Source organism: Lithobates pipiens, unplaced genomic scaffold (genome assembly GCF_037356315.1).
Source record: "Lithobates pipiens isolate NorthernLeopardFrog02 unplaced genomic scaffold, aLitPip1_a1.2 Scaffold_8, whole genome shotgun sequence".
Classification (NCBI taxonomy): domain Eukaryota; kingdom Metazoa; phylum Chordata; class Amphibia; order Anura; family Ranidae; genus Lithobates; species Lithobates pipiens.
The window spans coordinates 223,178,983-223,206,079 of NW_027507903.1; the positions used below are offsets into that span (position 1 = coordinate 223,178,983).

Genomic DNA, 27,097 nt, shown 5'->3' on the forward strand with positions numbered 1-27,097 from the left:
AAATATCTCCTAAACCTATACGGTTTAGGAGATATTTGCCCAAAGACAGGCACTGCTGTCTACGGCGCATGCGCCGTAGACAGCGGCGCGAAGGCGCACTGAGCGCAGCATTTCCAACAACGGAGCTGCCGCTCGTGTCGGCTCCCGTGCGCATGCACGGGAGTGACGTCATCGCGGCTCCGCCGAAAGACAGCGGTGGAGCTGCGAGACCCCACCGAAAAGATGGATGCGCCGGACTACAGGGGACAGCGGTGACATCGCTGGCTCCTGTGTCAGGTAAGTGACAGATAATGGGCTACTATGCGATGCATAGTAGTCCATTATGCTTTGCCTTTGCAGGGAATGAAAGAGGAAGTAAACCCATCAGGGTTTACTTCCTCTTTAAGTATGCGTTCACTTCTGCACGTGAGCTCCCCGGGATGGGGCGCTTTAAATTTATTAATTTTTTTCCTTATTTATTTTACTTTTTATTTTTACACTGTCCTTTTGAAAAAAATATTTTGGGTCACTTTTATTCCTATTACAAGAAATGTAAACATCCCTTGTAATAGAAAAAAAGCATGACAGGACCTCTTAAATGTGAGATATGGGGTCAAAAAGACCCCAGATACCACATTTACACTTGAATGCAATAATAAAATAAAAATAAAAAAATTAAGTCCCCTTGGGTGTAAGTGACGTTTGACGTTGCTTCTGCCATTCAATGTTATGGAGCCGATTGGGGGGCATCTTTCCCTCACGTGGCACCAGGACTGTCAGGGGAGAGGATGCGATCGTCTCTGCCGCTACCGATGGCTCCAGGAGGGGCCCTCGGCGCACGGGGGCCCTCTCCCGCCCCCATAAAATTGATCTTGCGGCGAATCTGCCATGGAGACCTCTTTTATCCTAAAGTGCACCACCCACCGTTTCAGAAAATACCAGGGTTATGGCAGCTAGCTGCTGTCATAGCCACGGTATTTAGTGTCAAAGTACCGATGTACAATGATGGCGATTTGCCCTAAGTGGTTAAAGTCCAACCCTGGGCACCATTATTTTTAAAGCTTTTGAGTACTTACAATGTGTTTACAATGTGTTTGCTTCTGTTGTATAGTTATTGACTCTGTACTGTCTAATACTTGTATCTGCCTCCTGCTGACATAACGGATACTGGTGCTGGTGTTATGACCCCGTTCCCTATTAATCATTCCCAAAGCATAGTCTGTAACAATGATGCAATGGACCTACTGATGTCAGTGGGAGGTAGAAGTACAGTGCAAGTAGTACTATACGGGGAAACAAAACAGATACTGTTTCATAAGTTTACAGTAAGCACTTAGTTCATAACTAAACAGCAAAGGTAAATACATAGTAAGCACTCAAAAGCTGTAAGAACCTGGAGTTGGCCTTTATGGAAAAAAACTCTTGAATAATGTCACTTATGTAACATTGTAGAAATTGCTAAATTCTTCAGTCAACAACTTTCCTGTCTTCAAACATAAAGTGAAAAAACTTCCCGTAAACCAGACAGCAAACATGGGAATCATTATCACAGCTGCAAGCTATCATGCTTTAAACACTTATATAGAGCACAGAAAAAAAAAAAAAGTTTCATGAACATTAATATCTTCAGAAATGCTTCCAGCTTTGCTGACATCAGCAAACAGACATTCAGGCACTTTTCTCAAGATGAATTGGTAAGACACACTCACATAATCTGGGCCCCCTTCTCCTCCCCCAGAGATTTCCATCTGCCAAGAAGCTGAACTCCTCAGCAGTAAAGTCTTTACATACAGAACCTCCTTGCTGCACTTTTCATCTCTCTGCTGCACAGGCTGGAATAGTCCAACGCTTTGCTTTCTTGTCTTTTTTTTTACACACAAACACAGGTAAGCAGCTCAAGGGTGACTTACATAATGCATATTTACTAAGCTTTTCTTTAATTTGTGCAACAAATGTATAGCAGGCTGGTTACCAGATCAGGCACAGGCATACAATGTTTTTTTTTCCACCTGGTTGTTGTGAATATTATGCAGTATTGTTCTATATATTATTTGCATAGGTTCTTAAGCATTTTCAACTTTATATTAGTATAAAGCTCACTATAGGTTTCAATAATATAGTTATTCATTGGTGTTTACACATTCCAGGAATTCAATCATTCCTGCAAAGTGGAAAACTCAGATTTACAAGTAGATGAATCCTTAGTGCATTTATCCAGTGTTGGCAGGCATATGCAAGGTGTTGTGGTTAGCTATGGTGTTATGTCTAGATAATCACTGTAATCCTTTTGTGAAAACTGCTAACAGTAAAGAGATACAAGTGGCAAGGAAACCCACTTGCATTGGGATGCCAGTATTTGCTGCATATTAATGTCAGGTGTGGTCTGTTCACATTGCCAGCAGAACACATTCTGTGAGTACTGCTTCATGATGAAGAAGCAAAGGAGGGGTATTGGGAAAGCTGCTTCTTGACCAACTTAAACACCTAACAAACTTCCACAATGAGTTTTACGGAAATAAATAAATAAAAATTAGGTGAAGGAGAGGAAGGAAGGGGGTAGGGAGCAGGTCCATCTTCTGAACTATTCAGAAGCTAAGCAAAATATGCTCTTCATAGATTTGTAATTATTTTTATTAAACGGGTGTTAAAATTCAGTGATCAATACCTCTCACAGGATGGCACCATGTGCTGTCACACAAGTCCCAGTTATAAAAAACAAAGATGTTTAGCATAATGAAAATACATATAATATGATCTTAAATTAACATATGCAGGCATGTTTATGATGACAGCATGTCTTATATGTACTGAAATAGGGAGCAAAAAAATTAGTCCTGGCTGTCCTCTTTAAAGTTTATGAAAAGCTAAAAGTTGTGTATCGGGGAAACAATCTGCAACGACAATACAATACATTTCTTTACAGATATATTCCTATCCTCCTTTAAATGCAACATAGTATCTGTCCTTAAAATGTATGTCCAGCCAAACCTTATTTTCTTTGTTTTGGATAGAGTGGGGAAAGGTTAGAACTGCTGTCAGATTTGTACTGATATTCGGGGGGCTCCTTTCCTGTCCTGCTAATAATCTTTTATCATGCTTGAAGCAGTAAGATGGATGGTACAGGAACCTTAGGTAGAAACAGGAGGGTCATAATTGATGCATTTGACAAAAATTTACTGGTAGTATCCGAATAGGACATCCAGGCAATGGATGGGCTGCTCCCGTGAACCAAGAGACCAGTTCAGTGGCCTTAGATAGTAGAAATGGTGTTTGAGTGTGAAAACAGGTGTGAATGGGGCAGAGCTTAGTCCTCAAAATGTGTTGGGTTGTCTATACAATTTACATTTGAAATAAACCTAAAGTGAAGCTTCAATTTTAGATCTATCCACAAATACAAATCTGACAGTTCTAGCCTTCCCATATTCCCTTGGACAGTTACACTCATTTCCTGTCTGATAAAAGGTTGATTGAGTGTGACAATCAGAACACCACACCATTAAAGAGCCCAAAATTATTTAAAATCAGTTGCCGAAACACTTCAGGGTGCTCGCAACACAGAGCTTTAAACTCTCAATTTGAGTCCCTACCAACAGATACTGTTGATTTAAAGATAACACAAATTTTCACATTTGCAAAACATTGGCTCATCCAACCATACAGTATATCTCAGCACCTTATTTTAATGCCGACTGTTCACGTGCACATAGGCTAAATGAAGGGTACAATGTGTGGTCCCCAAAAAGCATTGGCTGTAGTACCTGCTATATGTTTGGAATATAACACTCAGATTTTAACACCCAAACAACCTTTTAGCAGACAGAAAATGAGGGTAACTCAACATACATAAAGCAACATAAATTTCTTCTATAGTAGAGTATGGAAAGGATAGATACCCTGTCAGATCCATAATTGAAGCTTCACACTGTATTATTCAATTCCATATAATAGGTTTATTCCAAATGTAAATTATATACACAACCCAAAAGGTTTCAAGGGCTCAGCTCTGCCCCCTTCATCAGGGCTGTAATGTAAAATAAAAGATAAAACATAATAATAAATGACTATTATAGTATTGACATAAAGTACTGGCCCCATAAAGAATGAGGAAGGACATCTGGTTAGAAAGGATGGCGAAGGTATTGAATTTATTCTTCTCCTCAGTCTTCACAAGGGAATCGGGGGGCTTCAGTAACCAAAACTGCAGTGTTTATCCTCGTGACACATCACAGGAAGCACCCTCATGGCTAACAGAGGACAGAATTAGAATTATGCTATGTACACACGGTCAGAAATTCCAATGGAAAAAGTCTGATCGGATTATGTTGTCGGAAAATCCGATCGTGTGTGGGCTCTATCGGACTTTTTGCATCGGAATTTCCGACGCACAAAGTTTTAGAGCAGGATCTAAAATTTTCTGACAACAAAATCTGATCGTATAAATTCCAATTGTGTGTAGACAATTCCAACGGACAAAGTGCCACGCATGCTCAGACTAAACTAAGAGATGAAAGCTATTGGCTACTGGCCCGTTTATAGTCCCGACGTATGTGTTTGATGTCACCTCGTTCAGAACGATCGGATTTTCCAACAACTTTGTGTGACCGTGTGTATGCAACACAAGTTTTGGACAAAATCCGTTGGAAAAAATCTGACGGATTTTGTGGTCGGAATGTCCGACCATGTGTACAGGGCATAAGACTTGGGAAACGTAACATTAATAAATCAGCGGGACCGGATGACTTGCACCCAAGGGCACTTAGGGAACTCAGTCAAGTAAGTAATTGCCAGACCATTGTTCCTAATTTTTACTGACAGTCTACCAAATGGAATGGTACCAACGGATTGGAGAAAAGCTAATGTAGCACCAATATTTAAAAAGGGCCCAAAATACATCCCTGGGAATTACAGATCAGTTAGCCTAACATCAATAGTATGTAAGCTCTTGGATGAGGTGATAAGGGACTATATACAATATTTTAGTAATGAAAGCAGTATCATCAGCATGGATTCATGAAGAATCACTCTTGCTATACCAATCTATTAACCTTCTATGAGGAGGTGAGTTTCCATCTAGATAAAGGAAGGCCCGTAGACGTGGTGTATCTGGATTTTGCAAAAGCATTTGACACAGTTCCCCATAAACGTTTACTGTACAACATAAGGTCCTTTGGCATGGACCATAGTGTGAGTACATGGATTGAAAACTGTCTACAAGGGTGATGATAAATGGGGAATACTCAGAATGGTCAGGGGTGGGTAGTGGGGTTCCAGATGGTTCTGTGTTGGGACCAATCCTATTTAATTTGTTCATAAACGACCTGGAGGATGGGGTAAACAGTTCAACCTCTGTATTTGTGGACGTTACTAAACTAAGCAGGGCAATAACTTCTCCGCAGGATATGGAAACCTTGTAAGAAGATCTGAACAAATTAATGGGGTGGGCAACTACATGGCAAATGAGGTTTATTGTAGAAAAATGTAAAATAATGCATTTGAGTGGCAAAAATATGAATACAATCTATACACTGGGGGGAGAACCTCTGGGGGAATCTAGGATGGAAAAGGACCTGGGGGTCCTAGTAGATGATAGGTTCAGCAATGGCATGCAATGCCAAACTGCTGCTAACAAAGCAAACAGAATATTGGCATGTATTAAAAAGGGGGTTAACCCCAGGGGTAAAGCGATAATTCTCCCACTCAATAAGACTCTGGTCCAGCCACACTTGGAGTATGCTGTCCAGTTCTGGGCACCAGTCCTCAGGAAGGATGTACTGGAATTGGAGCGAGTACAAAGAAGGGCAACAAAGCTAATAAAGGGTCTGGAGGATATTAGTTATAAAGAAAGCTTGCGAGCACTTATTCTCTCTGGAGAAGAGACGCTTGAGAGGGGATATGATTTCAATGATTTCAATTTATAAATACCATACTGGTGACCCCACAATAGGGATAAAATGTTTTCGGGAAGGGAGTTTAACAAGACACGTGGCCACTCATTAAAATTAGAAGAAAAGAGGTTTAACCTTAAACTACGTAGAGGGTTCTTTACTGTAAGAGCGGCAAGGATGTGGAATTCCCTTCCACAGGCGTTGGTCTAAGCGAAGGGCATCGATAGTTTCAAAAAACGATTAGATAAGCACCTGCTTACCAACAACCACAACATACAGGCATATACAAGGTAATACTGACATATAATCAGACACATAGTTTGGACTTGATGGACTTGTGTCTTTTTTCAACCTCACCTACTATTTAACAAAAAGATAACAAAAATAAACTGTATATTTTTTTATACTTCAGTGCTAGTATTGATCTAGACATCTTTCAAATAGAATATAAATGTAATTAAACATTCTGAATTAATAGTAATACAAGGAATCACTCTAGGAGTCAGTCATTCTAAAAATATTTTCCATGTGATTACTATAGTAGTTTTTTTTTTGTTAATCATTTTTTATCTTTGTTGTCACATTTCAGCCCTGATGAGGGGGCGGAGCTTTGGTTTTTGCATACAATTAATGTTTGGGATGCACCTATGTTTTGGACTGAAATATTAGCCCTTGTACACACGGTCGGAGATTCCGCTGGAATGTGTCCTATCGGACCGTTTTGTCGGATATCCCGACTGTGTATGGTATGCATCGGACTGTTTCCGTCTGAATATCCGTCGGACCAAATATTCTAACTTGCTGGAAATATTTTCCGACAAACTGGTCCGATCGGACATACTCCAATCATGTGTAGCCTACTCCGACGGACAAAGTGCCACGCATGCTCAGATCAAATTCCTACATCAAAGCTATTGGCTACTAGCCTGAACGTAGTCCCGTCGTAACGAAATAACGTCATCACGTTCTGAACGATCGGATTTTCTGACAACTTCGTCCGACCGTGTGTATACAACAGTTTCGGACAAAATCCGTCGGACAAAATGCGACGGACAAAATCCGACGGATTTGGTTGTCGGAATCTCCGATTGTGTGTACAAGGGCTTAGGGTGTGACTTCAATTTTGGATTGATCTTTTCCCATCCCTTTCCCAGGTGACTATTGAAATCCTTTGGTGTGCAGAAGCTGCCAGCCCAATATTGATTTTGTCTTCAGTCATACCACCATCATACCGTTGTATGAAATAACAAAACAAAACAAATATTCAAATAAACCTCAAGGTTTCAGTGCCATTAATCTACCCTTCAAAGATTTTTTTCCATCTGTGTCCTTATTACAGATTTTCCGTTTGGCAAAACTTTGTCAGCAGGACAGGAAGTAAGTAAAAATCTCACAGAGCCCTGAATAACAGTAGACAACAGGAATAATAAACCGCCTCCCATTCTATCCAAAACTAGGAGAAAGTTTTGGCTTGTCATACACTTTAACTTGTCACTAAGGTTTATTATAATGAGATTGCCAAGAGGAGTACCTTTAATTGTATTTAGATTCATATATAGGACAACAGTTTTGCATTCAGCACTAGAAAATTTACTTTGCAGTCCTAATTTTGAAATTGAAATTGTACCTTGACTTTTAAATATTAGTATTTATCAAGGTTATAATACAGTATATTAGTACATTATGAAGTAAACCCATAGCAAGATTTTAATTTTCAAGTTAAAGTGGTTGTAAACCTCAGACATGAAATATGCACAAATCATCCCTCTATAGTGCACTTTTGTGCTTACCTGGCTCTATTCAGAGCACTAAAGTAGGCCATACAAAGAGCAAATTTCTTTCTGCACCCACATACAGTGTTGACAGGGGAATCCCTCCCGCCGAGCCATTGTATTCTCCCGGGAGGGGGAAGCCGTCCCTGCCGGGAGAAGACAGTGATTATTACTAGCAGCTATATCAGCTGCTAGTAATAATTGTGTGTAAAATCGGGCAAGCTGGTTGTGCCCAAGTTGATCAATTGATTAACTTGGTACATTCAGCCTACTCAACATGGTTTGAAAACATCTATAGTTGGCATCTAAGTGTCATTTCTGTCTGCTGCCTCACTTTGCTGCTATCTGCATGAGTCAGTTTTTCTGACACCAAGAAGAGAAAAGTTAAAATCTGTCAGGTTTGTACTTCTGTGTGTTTATAAGAAAGGTGAAGGTAGGAATCCGCAAGAGGGCCAAGGACTACTATAGACTCCTATACTAGGAACATTAAAGAGGAACTTCATTCCTTGTTTTAAATTAGGAATCAGCAGCTACAAATAATGTAGCTGCTGACTTTCAAATATATGGTGCTTATCAGTGTTTGGAGTTTAGTGCTGTCTTCCTGCAGCTGCTTCTTCTTATCACTACAGGTTCTTGGCAGGTTTTTGGCACCACCATTTGAATTTGGAATCACAGCCAGCTTTCTCGCATGTGCAAGATTGTGTGCTGCTGCGGGACTGGTCCTGGAGCCGCCTAATGTGACGTGACATGTGATGTGTTCCAGAAGGCTGTGGGCAAGGGAAGTGCATGTCATTTTCACTATGTGTGAATTAAGTATGTAGGAAAAGGCACCTGTGGAAAAGTTAGGGACAAGGGTGGGGAGTTGAATGACTGCTATCTGCACACTGAAACCTGCATTATGTTTATGACTGCAGTGCTGGATGGTGCCCAGCCACTGAGCACTGCATTGTAGGAGAGCATGGAAAATTTGATGTGTTTACCATAAATGGAACTAAAATGATTTTCTAGGTGTCTACAGTCGGGATCGAACTAGCAGACAAGTGCAGAAAAGGCTAGCTCAAGCACTTTGGGGCACTAGTAGGTGCCTGTTATACTTCAGGTTTTTTTTTTTTTTTTTTTTTACACAGTCACTTTAACTTAAATTAAATTATATACCACATCTAAAAGGTAAGATGACTGTTATATAGTTATAAAACTAAAGCTGGCCTTCCATGAAAATATAAGGTTTACGTATTTTGCAGCCCCCACTCCTGAAAGAAAAATACTAACTGAAAGCAATAATTAAATAAAATTTCAAAAGGAAAAATGTAGAAAATGCCAAATTTATATCTCTGCTCCCATGACACTCACCTAGGCAATGGTGATGTCACCTAGATTCACACTTGATTCCTAGGAAAGCAGAGGATCTTAAATCCCATAAGAATGCAATCCTTCTCAGTTTTGGAACACTGTCTTGTGTAATTTGGGACCCCAGATTTCCCAGAATCCTGATGAGAGGCCTAGTGATATCACTGATGCCTACAAGAAGTGACCAGGAGCCCGGGTATAAGGTAAGCATTTTTAAATGTGTCTTCTTTCGGGGGATGTAAGACAAGCAGACCTCATATTTTTACAGCAGATTTGCTTTTAAGGCAGTGTATATATTATATTATAATATATTATTTTCATGTATATATTACTGTGGCACACGTTGAGATAAGCTGACATATAATGTACAAAGTCCGTTAATTCTTGGATAATACAAAACACATAATGATTCTGCAAAAACAGACTGCATTTTTTAGATTAAACTAGCTAAAGCAGAAGTAAGATGAACGAACTACTGCTGCTTTATATGTGGCAGCTTCTCAGTCCTAAAGAGCATAACCAGATGTGCTTGATAACAGTAACTCTAACCCTAATGTTTAAATAGTAACCTATTATTTTCTCATCCTTTGCTCTACAGATAATGCTATACACCCAGAGGTATCCTAAGGTTGTAGACAACTTTCAATACAGTAAATGTATTTTATATTAATCTCTCTGAACATCACATGTTCCATGACTCTGAAGTCATATGTCATCAATCAAGATGGGATCTGGTATCCAACATACCCATGGAGGTTAACATACAACCATTCTAAAAAAGCTTACACAAAGCACTGAGTTACAATGCACAAAAGGTCAATCATGGTTTACAATATTTTATACTACAAATTTATTCATGTTAGCATGGAAAGATCAAATATTAATACTTGTTCACATCAAAAATAGTATATCTAGGGGACATAGGAAAGCCATCAGTGCAACCTAAATGAAAGTAGTACTGAATGCAAACTTTTTTTTAAAATATTTGCCATCTGTTTGCATATTGAGATTTCTGTCTTCACTTCCTGTCCCATACCCAAAACAGGAAGTGAAAGGAATTCCCCTAAAGTGAGGGAATTCCAGGTTGTCAACAGGGCCACCAGAATGAATGTCCCCATTGGAAGGTTTTCCCTCTATTTCTGGTGACAACCCAACATTTGGGATTTTAGGTTTCCCCTCTATTTCCGGTGACAACGCAACATTTGGGATTTTAGGTTCCCCTCTATTTCTGGTGACAACGCAACATTTGGGATTTTCTTTTAACCATTTGACCAGAAGATTTTACCCTTTCATGCCCAGACCATTTTTTGCTATTCAGCACTGTGCTACTTTAAAAAGTAACTCCGCTTTCGTAGAAAAAAAATAGCAATTAAAAAAATAATAATAGTGTATACAATTGTGACACAAGTCATATTGTAATTAAATGTTATAAAAAATTACCTTTGCTTTTCAATCTGAACAGCTGCAATTTTTTATAAAATGCAATGCAATATGGCTATCTAGAGGCGTTCTGTACACAGATGGTATATGAAATGTAATTTCCTGCTTGTGCGATTAGCTTACTGATTTTTCCAGAAGTCTATACTAAGATATAAGTCAGATTTTAAGTCTACACTAAGATTCAAGTCAGATTTTGAGCATCCCCTGCAACAAAAAAGTCATATTTGGTGAAATACTCTCAAAGGGAAATTACATCTAAAGGGATGCAGATCTTGCAGCTTTCCTAAGTAGAGCCCTACAGGCACAGCAGCTGATTGATAATTACAAAACCACTCCATATAGATTTACTCTGCGCACAGACACCGACATAGCTTTTTCTTCAGAATAACAAAAGGTAGGAAACTGTGACATAGTTTGTTAAAATCCTTACAATGTACATAGGTCACCCAGAAGGCAATGTTTTTTCTCAACAAAAGTGGAGGTACTCTTTAACTGGCAATTGCTCGGGTCATGCCACACTGTACACAAATGTAATTTTTATAATTTTTTCACACAAATAGAGCTTTCATTTGATGCTATTTTATCATCAGTACGTTTTTTATTTTTGCTATATAAACGACAATTTGAAAAAAATATAATTTTTTTTTAGATTCTGTTGTAAAATCTTGCAACCAAATAATCTTTCTTCATGAATTTAGGCCAAAATGCAGTCTGCTACATTTCTTTGGTAAACCAATAACCCAACTCACTGTATATTATTCAGTCTGTGTGAAAGTTATAGAGTCTACAAACTATGGTGTATATGTATTTGAAAATTGATAAATCCTGATGTACTAATAATATACTCATTTATATTATTTTAAGTTGAAGCTGGATTAACAAAACATACCCGTCAGAGAAGCTTCTATGGATGTTTTAATTCTCCAACATATGGCTATATACTTATTCTGGTATTGTGAAACACCTATTCAGATTATGTGCTTGTAGGAAACTCTGGGGAAACATACTTATCTCAGTCAGTAAAGTACAGATTTTCTTCAAAACTCACAACTGGAACACATGGTTTGTTTGTTAGAACATTATTAAATGCACTTTAAATAAAACTAGCATGAACCTGAATCTATCTTTATTAGCCTCATGCAATCTCTTACACAGCAGTATTCAGTCTGGGTGAAGGAAAGGTAAGAACTCTGAACCAGAAAGGGCTCTATGTCTTTGAAACGAGGTGTCTATATGCTTGCCTAAAAAAGATAATTACCTCAGTTGTTTGAGAATGCACCTTTATTGTTCTGTCACAGGTTGGGGCCGTTGGAACAGGCTTTTTTTGTGTAAAGCTGAATTCCAGGTAAACCACTACATACTGTACATATGAGAAATACATACATACTAACTGTCTTGCCATTTAATGAGAAGTAATTATGTTCAGACAGTCATGTGATGTAGACAATCTTACTCAAAAGCATAGTTACATCATTGACCACACTTTTATCCACTGTAATTTAGTAGTGCAGTTTGATGAACAGCCCACCCCAACTTGCTGACTGGAGAATAAAAGTGCAAGTCAATGCTAATCCCTTTCCTTTCTCTTCTGTAAGCAAATTAAGAAAGAGGGACTGGGAACGCTGTGCAATATAGTGTTGACCCTCATTTCTCCAGCATGAGGCTGGCCATATATTAAGCAATTTTCTTTCCTTTAACTACAGGTTGAAAGAGATAAAAACAATGATTACTGCAGTTGGCTATAGCTGGTAGCAGTGATCGGATCCCAATATGCTGGTTGTAATGAAGTCAATCTAGATAGACTTCAGTACATGGATACATCAAAATTTGGTGCGTTTCTGCTGAACCAGTGGAATTTCGATCTGTCTATTGTTGGCTTGAATGTCCAGGGAATAGAGGAGGCTGGTATTAAAACAGGTTTAGGTACATATGGTAGTTATATGTAAAATAAATATGTGTTTTTAAAATATTAATGCATCCATCAGTTGGTAGCAGGTGAGACATTGCCAGAGGAGTGGCTGAACAGAAATACAAATCCTTTGAAATTATTTATGCATTTCAATTGTGTATTTTACTGTTCACCTGAAAATCAGCTTAAAGCTGGCCATATATTAATTATTTTCAGCTGATTCTAACATCCACATATTTGAAGTGTCTGGGGGAAACACTCCCACTGAGCTATTGTATTCTAACAGCACAGAGACTTCCCTGCCATCATTCTGACAGTAGAGGATTCAACAATACTATACAGGGGCTATCAAGAGTCTTGTGTTCACTTTTGCTAAAAAAGTGGAATATGCCAACACAAGATGAGAGCAGATACTTCATCAGTCCATTGCTCTTCATTCACTGACCAGTCTTAGGCCCCTTTCACAATGGGGCGGGAGGTGCGTTGGCAATAAAGAGCCGCCATTTTTAGCGGCACTTTATCGTCGGATTTGCTACGCTATTCGGCCGCTAGCGGGGCAGTTTTACCCCCACTAGCGCCCGAGAAAGGGTTAAAAACCACAGCAAAGCACCTCTTCAGAGGTGCTTTGCCAGAGGTGTAGCCGCATTGCCCCATTGATTTCAATGGGCAGCAGCGGTGGAGGAGTGGTATACACACCGCTCCAAAGATGCTGGTAGCAGGAGTTTTTTACTGTCCTGCTAGTGCACCACTCCAGTGTGAAAGCCCTCTGGGCTTTCACATTGGAGACAAAGCAGCGGCTGTTTCAGGGCGCCCCAGTGTGAAAGGGATCTTAGACTAGAAGCAGCGAGGTGACTTAGCTGTGCTGGTTTACAGAAGAAAACATCAGAATACCAGGCTTGTTGTGCTGTCTGACAGGACTGTGTAAATCTCAGAACTGAGGTGACAGAAACTCAAGTCTTTTGGCAAGTATGATGAATACCATAAATGTATTTCATCTGTATATTTGGCTGTTTACCTAGAATTCAGCCTTAAGCTGCCTTAGGCTAAGGCCACACATTTACTTTTCCATGTGTTTTTATATATGGTTACATGCTTTTAACTAAAAACATATTAATGATAAAGCACCAATTATGTTACACGTGTTCCTGTTTGGCTAAAATGCATTCTTCATTTTCAGTTTGTTGTTTATAGAATCTAATAAAGGAAATCTTGGACTGCTTCTCACAACACCAATATAATCAAAACATGGATCATTTTTTTAAGCACAAAGGAATAAAATAGGAATAGAAGGAAGCATGCTCATACCTATTAATAATACTTTATGTGAACCTCTCAGCCTTTGTTGTGCAGTGGTACACTCACTGATGTACCTGTGGTAAAATGTTTTGCTTAGTGTACATATTGCAAGTAATGAAATAAGTGTCTCCACACTACCAAGGGAACAAAAATATGGATTGCAGCCCGCACTGACATGCGTTCCCGCACTAATGGTAAAGCTATTCCTTGAAAAAGTGCACTGCAATCACAATATAATAAAAAGAAATGCACTACTGGCATGTGTTAATGTGCAAACTCAACTTACAGTGGTTCTGTTGGCTCAAGGTTTTTTACCTTCATTCTATGCATGAAGGTAAAAAAAGCTTCTCTGTGCAGCAGCCCTTCAGCCCCTCCTAAATACTTACCCAAGCCCAAAAGCGATCTAGCGATGTACACGAGAGCCTTGGCTATCCAGGGGCTCTCCCTCCTCATTGGCTGAGGCAGCAGTGGAATCCATTGGCTCCCGCTGCTGTCAATCACAGCCAGTGAGCCAATGAGGAGAGAGAAGCGACAGGCCCAGCCGCGGCTCTGTTTGTGAATAGACACGCAGAGCAGCAGTTCGGTAGGGTGTCTGTTTGGGTACCCTCATTGCTAGCCGATTGCTTTAGGGGCACTCGGTAGGAGGAAGGGTCAGGAGCGCCAGCAGAGAATCTGAAAAGAGGAGGATCTGGGCTGCTCTGTGCAAAACCATTACATAGAACAGCTAGTCGAATGTGTTTTTTTTTGTTAATTGCCTTTAATATCACTTTAAATGCAATATGACCTAACAGTTTATATGAATTCATGTGTAAATAAATGAAACGATTAAAAATATCACAATGTAAAATGCATATATTTAAGTCCAAGCCACAATTCAGTTGATATACTCCACAGGTGCTCAGTGTACAAAAAGTTAAATTATCGTGTACACCCAGTGTAATCCACCACCAATTACACTAGCTTCGCACTTCACTGATGTAAAGACAAGCGCCTCACTCTTTAACTGGGCTGCAACAGTTCTCCAGAACTCTCCAGATGAGCTCAGGATCTTAATCGCCATCAGGGATCTCCACACTCACCAGAAAGCAATTAACAGTCTCTTTAATGAAATGGTGCTCAAAAAGAATTAAAAACCAGCGTTGGCCAGTCCATAAACTGTGCCAGGGTGCCGCCACCCTAATTTCCATGCCGTGCTCCAGACTAATAGGTTTCTATGAGTTTTTTTTTTTTTAGCACATGATTAGAGCCTGATGCTCTAATTGGCTTCAAAAAGGTTGAGCTCGGGGCACTGCGCCCCAATCCCACCCACGTGTGACATTAGCGAATCAATATTCGCTATAGTTTTCCGGCTTCTCCTCCCAGCCAATCAGGACAGAAGGTGGATCTTAAGACGGATTAGCTGGGAGGAGAAGCCAGGAGAGCCACATCCATGGATAGGGTGAGTGAGGACCTGGCAGGGGGTTCATTTGCGCTCCTCCCCCCAAAACAATTGAGTACCAGCCCCTACTGTTGTAAACACCATACATTTATTAAAATATTAAAAAATCCAAAATAAAAATTTACTCACATCTTTCAGTGCACAGATCTTGTGCACTGGAACAATTGCCTCTTTAAAACAGTATTGCCCCCCCCCCCCCCCCAAGGAACAATGCCAGCACAGATTTCACATATCAGTGTGCCTCAGTGTGCCACGCCCACCATGGCTTCCTCAAAGAATATGTGGATATTTTAAATAAGCAAATACATTTAAAATTATGTGGCTTTCTTGTATAGCCCTTTAATGTTAAAAGCTAAGTCCAAACAAAACAGTTTTTTAGGTCTGCATACCTAGACATTACAACAGCTATCCCAGTGAGATTTTTTTTCATTAGTTTGCTTAAGAGAGAATGTTAAAGAAGGTGTGGTAACACCCTATGGGGAAAGAAAATAAATGGTAGGGACATTTTACTGTTCAGTTCCAAAGAAAAGTGATCATAACCTAGCAGGACAATCAAACAAAGGTAAGTGAAATCTATTCTTAATATCTGAAACCAAGCAATGTGCTTTTTATGAAGTCATAAGGCACTAGACAATACACTTTCTAATGGTTCCCCAGGTTCTACGCAATATATTCTATACTGTTTTTCAAGGGACTATGGAAAATAGGGGTGGATTCACTAAAGGGCAACAATTTTCCACAGAGCTTAGGAAATGTGGTAAACTTTCAAATTGTAAAGAATACCCAGTCAGGTGCAAGGAGAATAATAAAAAAAAAAACAGCATTTTTACTTACACATGATTGAATGATGAAAATCAGCAGAGCTTTACCACATTTACTAAGCTCTGGGGAAAATGAGTACAACTGTCCTTGCAAAGTGCATAGACTATTTGCTTTTAGTTAATTCATCCCATATTTTTTGGGGGCAAATCAGTCATTGATGCAACATAAATCTGAAGGCTAAGTGACCCTTAAAATTCTATACAAATGCATTATATGGTGATCTTTGGAAAAATGTATAATTATTTAGAAGGATGAAACAATAGTGGTGTGATCACATAGCAACAATTCATGAGGACTGAAGAATAGCTACCATTTCAAAGGTTTGATGTAATAATACAAAAATAATACGCAAATAACTGCTACAATATTAGGTCTTGATATAAAGATTTATTACACTGATAGACACTTGGAAATTTACCAGAGGTAATTCCCACAGTTCTAGCATTAATGAATTCACACTAACAATCTCTGATTCAGATGTTATTAAAAGAGTTGTCAATGAAGTATAATCAAACATATTTGCACCACTACTTCCCACCCCTTGGCTGTTTTTGTGAGTGGGGGAAGAGGTCAACGATGCCCTCTAGAGGTTCCACAAAAAGTTGGTACAGGTGCAGCTTGAGAGCTCTCAGTTTTCCAAGAAAATGAGGCACATACTGAATGTTAAGAGTCATTCTGAGGGCCAAAAACTCTGATACAATGAGATGGACTTGTACTACAATGAATTGGGCCTTGGAACCACAGACTAGGATATGTTATCCACTCTAAGCCCCCGTACACACGGTCGGACATTCCGACAACAAAATCCGTCTGAATTTTTTCCGACAGATTTTGTCTGAAACTGGTGTTGCATACACACTGTCGGACAAAGTTGTTGGAAAGTCCAATCGTTTGGAATGTGATGACATTCGTTCGTTGCAACAGGACTACGTTGTGGCTAGTAGCCAATAGCTTTTGTCTCGTAATTTGATCTGAACATGTGTGGCACTTTGTCCGATCGGAATTCTCTACAAACGACCGGACAAAGTCAGATCGGATTTTGTTGTCGGAAAATTTGAGATCCTGCTCTCAAATTTTTTCTGTCGGAATTTCCGACGGAAAAAGTCCGATAGAGCCCACACACGATCAGATTTTCTGACAATATAATCCGATCTGACCTTTTCCGTTGGAATTTCCAACTGTGTGTACAGGGCATAACAGTATATTTCGATCTATGTAACTTCTTTTTATACACCTTTTTTGTGTAAATGTGGTTTGCCCTTTTTTTCTTGCCTTTTTTGTCTTATTTAGATAAAATATATCTTTATTACATTTTTAGCCATTACACTTACATTACAGTAGAATGTTAACAGAACAAAAAAAATGCAAATGGGAAGGAGGTAATATGAATAAAAAAGAGTGGGAAAAAAATAGCAAAAAGGTGGAAAAAGGCATTGGTCAATTACTAATGTATGTTGTACTAACCATGTCTATTTTAATAGATTTCACAGTTTCTGCAAATTCTCATCTGGGTCATGGACAATGCATTGAATCAGTTTAAAACCTTCCTAGTTGCCACAATAAAGTGTAGCAGGCCTACTTGTAAAATAGTAAATTGATATTTTACCATTTTTGGGGCACATTTTCTTAACATTTTTTTCCCAAATTTGTCACCATACTCCCAGAAAAGAAAGTAACCAGCAAAGTCTTTTTATGGTTTCAATTTTAACAATGTATACTTTATTAAAATTTTGCCTGAACTGGGGATCAGCTAAAGTCTATACATAACCAGCAGATCCTGCTTGCTGTGGCTTGTTGAATGTATAAGAGGTCTGGCTGGAAACCCCACACTTTGCATGTCATTACCCAAAGGTGAACAGGTAAGTTACGCAACCATTTTTGTTTAGGGGGTTTAGAGACTTGGCAATTGACACGGATGGCTCAGGGCAGTCAGACTGTTCCCCGGTAAATTTGGTAAACTATTACTTTTTATGGACCGAAGCAGAAACATTTCTAAAAATATTCTATTTTGTTTTTTTCATATTTGTCTATATTATATCATTTTGTTTTTCAGTTTGTCCACTTTTACCTATTTTGCACTCCCTTTCAGATTACTTTATTTATTAAAGTGTTTGTTACCCCAACATTTCATATTCCTTTTATGTGGCTGCTGTACCATGTACTTGTATGAAAAAAGTATCCTATTCCCTTAGAGCCGGTTCACACAGGGGCGACTCAGATCCAACTTCAGGTCGCCCCTAGTCGCCTTAAGTCGCGCTACATGTAAAAATCAATGTAAGCGAATGAGAGCCGTGTTAATGCACACTACTGAAGTCACTCCGACTTCAGAAAAGGTTCCTGTACTACTTCTATCCAACTTGAAGGCGAATGGTACCCATTGATTTCAATGGAGGTCGCCTCCAAGTTGGATCCCCGTCTATACGGAGGTGACTCTCACAGAATTATCAGCTCTCAGAGGGGAACTCCAAGCCAAATTTATTTTAAAAATTTGGCGTGGGTTCCCCTCCAAGAGCATACCAGGCCCTTAGGTCTGGTATGGATTTTGAGGGGAACCCCCTACCCTGAAAAAAAGGCATGGGGGCCTCGGCCAGCCAGGAAAGGGGGTGGGGACGAGCGAGCGGCCTGAGCCATACCAGGCCGTGTGCCCCCTTAAAATCCATACCAGACCTAAGGGCCTGGTATGCTCTCGGAGGGGGAACCCACGCCAATTTTTTTTTTTATAAATTTGGCGTGGAGTTACCCCTTGAGAGCTGATAATTCTGTGAGAGTCGCCTCCGTATAGATGGAGATCCGATTTGGAGGCGACCTCCATTGAAATCAATGGGTACCAGTTGCCTACAAGTCGGATAGAAGTAGTACAGGAACCTTTTCTGAAGTCGGAGCGACTTCAGTAGTGTGCATTAAGACGGCTCTCATTCACTTACATTGATTTTTACATGTAGCGCGACTTAAGGTGACTAGGGGCGACCTGAAGTCGGATCTGAGTCGCCCCTGTGTGAACCGGCTCTTAGGCTCCATGCACACTGAAGCTAAAAAAATCTTTTTCTGGATGCCAGATTGCTGGCAGAAAATGCTAGTTGAAAAATGTGCTTTTAACAGCGTTTTGTACTACTGTTTATGAGCAGTAGCATTTATGGGCGTTTTCAATGAAAATACACAGAGGACACTCCAAAAATCCCACAGTGCATTCCAAACTCCCACAATGCATTGAAAAAATAGAATGCCGAACACTAATTAACGCATGTTTATGAGCGTTTATCGTATTTTGGCTGTGAAAAATGGCACTTTGAACGCAAATTTCTGGCGTTCAGAAAAAAGCCCATAAACTCCACTGCTCATTAAAGCTAAAAAACGTCCATGTGTGCATGGACACATAGACTAACATAGAGTGGAGTTTATGGGCTTTTAAGAAAAAATGCCCAAACTCCAATAAACTGCAGTTTATGAGTTTCAGTGTGCATTGAGCCTTAGTGTGAAATCCCTGGTGTTCCTGCTAGCCCACCTGCTTTCGTATTTCAAAGTGACCACACTTGGCATAGAAGTACATCCTTCACAGCGTGGTAATCTTTTTTATACCCATACACAAATGCATTGCCTTTCATTTCTATTTAAAACTGAATAGGCTGTCTCACAAGGTTATCGTTTACAATCACTTTAATTACACCCTGGGTATTTAAGCCACATTTTCACAATTGTAATTAATTTCTAATGTGAATACAAGCTGCAAAGCGCATTTGGTCAGTATTGCAAAAAATCTCAGTAGATAAGATTTGCACAGAGCTCTGTCTCTTTTCAGATCTGCTAAGATTTGTGCTTTGTGAACATTACAGCTTGTATTAAAAAAAATGAGGTATATGTGCTGATGTGCAAGTGCTAACAGTTTTAAGCAATACAGGCTTTAATGGGAATTACGATGTCCAAGCTTTAGTGGGGATTAAGATGGCTATAGATGGATTGTTTTTTTTCCTAATCAGCTGGCCAGCTAATCAAAAATAAGATACAAACTGATTCTTCATCCACACATTCAAGGTGGATGGAGGAATCCCCCCCAATGCGCTATTGTATTCTGGGAGGAGGACTCCTCCACTGCCAGAATACACTGATCAGCACTGCAGTCGAATGGCTGAAACATAGATCGAGAGAGAGTATACCAACAGTCCTGTTCAGGAGGAGTTGATCACTAGATCAACTCCTCCTGAACAGAAACGGCCACACATGAATTAAAATTTGTCTGGTTCCTGCTGAACCAGCAAAATTTTGATCCATGTGTGTCCAGCTTTAAAAAATGAGGGGAATAACAGAAGAGACAAAAAATCAGAGTGGGGTAAATACATATCGCCATTTTTTTTTCAATAAACCTTTTCCTTATAAGCATAAGTGTATGCAGTAAAGCCTGGGTATCACCTAGTTATGTCCCTCCTTTTTTCAGTCTGAGTGCTGTTATGCAGGCGGATGACAGAAGATTTATATGAAGAAAGAATTAAGTACTCTCTAAGTGTAAAAATACATTTATTTATTTTTGCAATAAATTATAATGTTGGTAAATGGTGTTTTTTCTATATCTGCCTGTTGAACTTAGTTGTAGATTAGGCCCCTTTCATACCCACATGTGTGTGCTGTAATGCATGTTAATGTTTGTTAAGCACATATTGTGCTTGTGCATGCTTCTTTAGGGGCACATCCATTCACTTCTAATGGGTCACCAACATGCTGTAATGTGTGCACATAGGAGTGAAAGGGCCTTGGCCAGATCTAACAGATCTTTCAACCCCCAGCTAATCTTTCACATTTCCTAGGGCATAAGGAAAACATAAGCAAATAAGGTCATTGTACAATCAGATTTTCCAAGTTTGCCGACCAGCCGCCGTCATTGTACTGCGACAGGTCGGCTCGTTCCCGTGAATTGCTATCATTGCACATCGGCTCAGGAACGATGCCAATCAGCGCGTGGGGCAGACTCGATGACCGCCAGCCACCCACGATCGTTCCCAGCTGTGAAAGAATGGGGATCTACCTGTGTAAAAAAGGCAAATCTTCGTTCTGATAGGGGAGATCACACAGATCCTATCTCTACTATGCAGGAAGAAGGATCTGTGCATTTCCCCAGGCAGCCCATCACCCATACAGTTAGAACACACCTGCAGGGAACACATTTAACCCCTTGATCGCCCCTGATGTTAACCCCTTCCCTGCCAGTATCATCAGTACAATAAAAGTGCATATTTAAGTGCATTTTTAGCACTGATTATTGTAATAATGTCACTGGTTCCCAAAGAAGTATTAAAAATGTCAGTTAGGTGTCCGAGCTGTCCGCCACAATGTTGCAGTCCTGCTAAAAATTGCAGATCACTGCCATTACTAGTAAAAAAAAAAAAAAAAATGAAATAAATCTATGCCCTATTGTAGACGCTAAAACTTTTGCGCAAACAAATCAATATACGCTTATTGTGATTTCTTTTACCAAAAATATGTAGAAGAATATATATTGGCCTAAACTGAGGAAGAAATTATTTTTTTAAAATATTTTTTGGGGGTATATTTACTATAGCAAAAAGTAAAAAATCTTTCTTTTTTTTAAAATTGTTGTTAAAATAGATTTTGACTTGATATACAAGAGACGTCTTGATATACAAGTAGCGTCATGTCACAACTGAGTGATAGAGAAGAGAGGTGCCTCTAAGTGTAGCAATATGGTTGTATTTAATGAAGGTACAACATTTAGAAACTCACTTGGTTGATGATTAAAAGAGGTACATCTAAGTATGCAGGCATCCAGGGTAAAGCTGTCCACATAAACCGTCCTCCTCACCGCCATTGATGTTGTCCTTCCATGCTGCGCTCCACAAGCGTTTCAAGCCTCACTTTCAGAGCCCTCTACTGCAGGGTAGTCTTCCCAGTCACGACTGGACAGTGGTGAGAGCCGGCGGTGCAGGAGATGGTCTATGTGGACAGCTTTACACATACTTAGATGTGCCTCTTTTAATCATCAACTATGTAAGTTGCTTAATATACCTTCATTAAATGTAACCATATTGCTACACTTAGATGCACCTCTCTTCTCTTTTATACTCGGTAGCTTCTGCTGGATTTTGTTTCTAACTCCCTTGCGGAGGCTTTCATTTGAGGATGGACATTTTATGGTTGCACAACCTATCACATTGCTATAACCTTTTTATATGGACTATAAATGAAAGAACTTATGAATAAATGGTTGTAGAACGAATCATTTGAGTTCCCGTTATTTCTGATGGGGAAATTTGCTTTGATATAAGAGTGCTTTGGATTAGAAGCATGCTTCCGGAACGAATTATGCTTGCAATCCAAGGTTTTACTGTATACCCTTGAAACACATCTGTTGTTGAGTGGGGTCCTGGTCTCTACATTGGGTTTCCATCCCCTGCCCATTAGTTGCAATAGTGGTTCAGTCCATGTTATTATGCTTGCAGCCACATGGCACTTGTGAGCATATTTTGCATGTTGTACAATAAATATATGTATTTTTTTTAAGGTAAGGCACAAGGCTGTCACACTGTATTTTGATGTTTAGAGATAAAATTACCCAGCTGGAAGAGGACAGCATAACTTGAAGCATTTCCTGCTAACACACTGAAACCTTGGGTCCTCTAGTCCTTTACTTTAAGGCCGCGTACACACGGGCGGATTGTCTGCCCAACTTAGTCCGCTGAACCGTGTTTCAGCGGACAATCCGCTCGTGTGTGGGCTTCAGCGGACTTTTTCAGCGGACAATCTGACGGACTTAGTCTTTCGAAATTTCCGTAATTTTGTCCGTCCAAACTTGGTTTTGTCCATCCAAACTTGGTTTCAGCGGACAGTCCGCTCATGTGTAGGCAAGTTGGACGGACTAAGTATGGCGCATGCTCAGAAAGGATTTACACGGCCGAAGGTTGCATTGCAGTGTATTGGACGTCGTTTTTCTAGTCCCGTCGTACGTGCTGTACACGTCATCGTGCAAGTTTTCAGCGGACTGTCTGTTCATCGTGTGTGGTCAAGTCCGTTCATTCAAAATTTGGACGGACTGTCTGTCGGATTGTCTGACGAACTTAGTTGGGCAGACAATCCGCCCGTGTGTACGCGGCCTTAGGCTGCTGTTTTTTTAACATAACTTTAGCATCAATGTGATTTTTTTTGTCTGCTGTTGGTTCATACTTGACCTAATCTGGTTGATGTCAAGAATAATGGCTTAAACAAAATCAAATGTTTAGACACCTTATAGTCAAGGATTTCTTAAAGTAAAAGAAATTCTGACTTGACTTGCAGTTTAAATGTTCATCACCAAGGTGAATCCAAGGTTATATTGTTCGTGCTCATGAACAATGTAACCAAACCACAGATTTAACAAGTCTCGGAAATACAAACCACAACACCTGGATGCCAGCTGAGTATTTAGCAGATGTTCCACAACTATATACAGTATATTTGTTAAATAAATTGTTATATTACCATTTATTAATACACATTCCTGTAATTCCCAGAACAAATACTGTAAAAACATATTTACATACCAAGTGGTTATAATGCTATACTATAACACAGCAACCTTATGAAAATAAAAAATATGACCACAAAATTTAACACAACTGTTTATGGACTTACTGTACTGTGAAATATTGTGTCATTGCCAGAAATGAAGAAAAGGTAGATGCATGAATAAAATTATACGGAAAAGAATGTTTTACAACCAAATACATAGGGGTATTTTATTTTACCAGGTGATATTTCTTAGTAAGACACTGCAAGATTAAAAGAATAAAACTGTATGATGTACAGGTTTACTGCATCCGAGTACTTCTTTACCCTTTTCACTGATGATACTATATTTTATTTTATTTTTATTTTTGCTGCAGACATTGTACTTGCAAATCCACTTAAAAATGCAAGAAATATATACATTTCTGAAAGTGGAGGACCTGTAAAAAAAAAACTGGTGGTAGCTACAATGTTTAATGTCACATGATATATGCATTACGGTTTATGAAATCTATATTTTCAGTCCAGTAAATTCATATTACTGCACCCAAACATAATACGAATCCAATTTCTTTTAGGGAAAATATAAAAGATGAGGTTGTGTCAAGTGAATAGATACCAAATATTTCAAGATTTAAAATTTAAAAAACCTGTGAAGCCTTTGATACCTAAAATGATCACTTTAAAAATTGTTGCATTCAGCTTTTTAATTAAATTATAATATAAAACATACATTACCAAAAATGTAATTTCTGTTTTACATCAAACTAGTACTTGAAAAAAATAATTAACACTTAAAATAAAATAAAAAATTCAGTGTTTTGCCAATTATGGACATTTAGTTAGGAAAACTTACATTTCGTGAGTCATACGAATTAAGAATTGCATGTTGTGTTAGCAAATTGTTGCCTTATTACAGGCACTTATTTAGCATTGAGGCACTCAAGTGCTTACAATCTAAGGTTCCTAGTTCAAATAAATATGCCAATTATCTATGGAGAAGGACTTTAGACAGAAACCTACACAGGCACATGCAAGCAGAAACCTATGCAAGAAAAATTAAACCTACGTGGCTTACTGGTTAGTCTGGCAACAGTAGGGACCAGCATTTTGAACCTTGGCCAGGACACTATCTGCAAAGTGTTTGCATGTTCTCCCTGGCCTTGCATGGGTTTCCTTTAACACGCCAAAGGCCTTTCTGGTCAGTTAAATTGAAAGCTCCTTTAGGGCAGGGACTAATATGAAAGTATGTAGGGTGCATAAAATTTTCAGCGCTATACAATTGCCTGTAATAAATAAGGGGTAATTTCACAAACAAGACATACAATTCTAAATTCATCTAATGTATGTTTTATAATGTAATAAAAAAATAAATAAAAAAAGCTGAATGCCAAATGCTGCCATAGTTATTTTACGTAAATCGAATAAACCATTTTTAAATTGTAGATGATGCTTTCAAAGTCTTTACACCTCATAATTTTAGAGTTAACCGTAAATGATGGTTCTAGAGTTATTTCACTCACTCTGGTATGTATGGTAATGCCTAATATGTGTTGTATGATTCTTGTTTATGTTCACATTTGTATGTGTGTGTACATGGGGGGGGGGATTTTAAAACATTTGGGGATCTGTTTTTATTTATTTTATAAAACTTTAATTTTTTTTTACTTTTTCTCATTGTTTTTCTTAACTTTTTGGGGTTTACATATACTTCAAATGACACAAATGTACCTATACATCATCTGAAGTTCAATGATGCCTCACAGTAGCATTCATAATGTATCATCAGGAAACATAGCAATTACTACACTTTCTTAAATGCTTAAAAAAATATATAAATCCAGATTGTTTTTCAAGTTTGATTCATGATGCCACATTGCATGTTAATCATACGGATTGTCTTTTTTGTCCAACAGCCACAAAAAGATTCTTATTCTCAGATTCCAACTGTAATATTTTGGGTATGAGTGGGTGGGGGTTAAGTAATACATATATTTCTTAGTACAGAGACGTTGATACAGGAGACCCAGAATGGGAAGGCCCTTTCCCTAATAGGGACCTCAAGCAAGTTCTTCAGAAAGAAGAGAGAACATTTCTTAGCATTTTAATAAATCTATTTTGGAATGTTATTCAGTTTTTAGTGTGCTCACAAATTAGCAGATTAGATCATTTATGAAAGTGATCAAGAAATAGCAGATAGGATCATTAATCATAGTGATCAAATAGCAGCAGATAATATAATGTATGAAAGCATTCAAAAAATAGCAGATTAGATAATTTATTGAAGTGATCCATGTATAGCAGATTCGATTAATTTATGAAAGTGATCAGGAAGTAGCAGATTAAATAATTTATGAAATTAATCAAAAACCAGCAGTTATTTTATAAAATTGCTAAAAATCCACTGACCCTGCATTCATATTATTATTCTTGAGAAACATGGAATAAAAAAGTGCTTTTTTTAAAATTGAAATCCCTTCTCCCCTTTGTTAAACAGTGTCTCCTTCTCCTGTCAAGAGTACTAGAAAGTTCTTGCAGATATTCAGCTTTATACTCTGAGGGTCTAACGCTCTTCTCCCCTCCTTTGTATGGAACTTCCTCCTACCTCTTATTCTTTGCAATATTACAATGGCAAATTATGTCCACACAAATTGCATTTATTAATGTTATAATAAGCATTGTTAGAACAGAGTTTTCTCATTTCTGACCTTAATGTAGCACATATTCTTGTGTGCAATTAATTGATGTGCACACGCATATGTAACTGTTGCATGTCTGCAAGGTGGTAACAGGTGGTTAAAGTAGAAGTCCACCATAACCTCTTATTCTATGCAATATTACAATGGCAAATTATGTCCACACAAATTGCATTTATTAATGTTATAATAAGCATTGTTAGAACAGAGTTTTCTCATTTCTGACCTTAATGTAGCACATATTCTTGTGTGCAATTAATTGATGTGCACACGCATATGTAACTGTTGCATGTCTGCAAGGTGGTAACAGGTGGTTAAAGTAGAAGTCCACCATAACACTAAAATCCCTGCATCTGCAGACATTGACTATCTAACACTAAGCTATCTAACCCTGTAAAGAATAAATCAGAATGCATACCTTTTCTGAAGCCGATCCAATCTGATCCCACACTGAGCTGTCAGCTGCGGCTTCGCTGTTGAGGCGGGTGCAGAGGACACATCCAACAATGGAAGCCCCATAGTAACTCTATGGATGATGTCACTCCCCATTAATTTCACAGCTGTTGTCGGCCTTTTCCTCTGCAGAGCTTCTGCTGCTGAAGACCAGATCAGATCGGCTTGAAAAAAGGTATGTGTACTGATTTCTTCTTTACAGGGATAGATAGGTTAGTGTTAGATTGTGGCTGTCTATAGATGCAGGGATTTTAGTGTTAGGTTGGACCTACCCTTTAAGCAAAATATTGTGGCTTGGTTGGTTATTTACAAAAGGCAAATCCACTTTGCATTGCAAGTGCACTTGGAAGTGCAGTCACTCTAAATCGAAGGGGTAGATCTGAAATGAGAGGAAGCTCTGCTGATTTTATCATCCAACCATATGCAAGCTAAAATGCTGTTTTTCATTTTCCTTGCATATACCCCTCGGATCTACAGCAACTTTACTTCCAAGTGCACATTCAGTGCACTTTCAAGTGCACTTGCAGTGCAAAGTGGATTTTCCTTTAGTAAATAACTCCCATGGGGTCTTC

General features: G+C 38.9%; 1 protein-coding gene and 1 long non-coding RNA gene across 3 annotated transcripts in view; one reads left to right on the plus strand and one right to left on the minus strand.

Moving 5' to 3' along the window:
- The window catches only part of ADAMTS20 (ADAM metallopeptidase with thrombospondin type 1 motif 20), a 298,739-nt gene that overhangs the window by 49,863 nt on the left and 221,779 nt on the right, over window positions 1-27,097 (minus strand). The window lies entirely within an intron of this gene.
- LOC143963111 (uncharacterized) lies at window positions 1,678-11,542 on the plus strand. 2 transcript variants are annotated; one of them, XR_013270881.1, is made up of 2 exons: window positions 1,678-1,865; window positions 8,266-11,542. It is a non-coding gene; the product is annotated as an uncharacterized LOC143963111 (long non-coding RNA). The 2 variants fall into 2 exon arrangements; XR_013270880.1 differs by having other exon boundaries at window positions 9,582-11,542.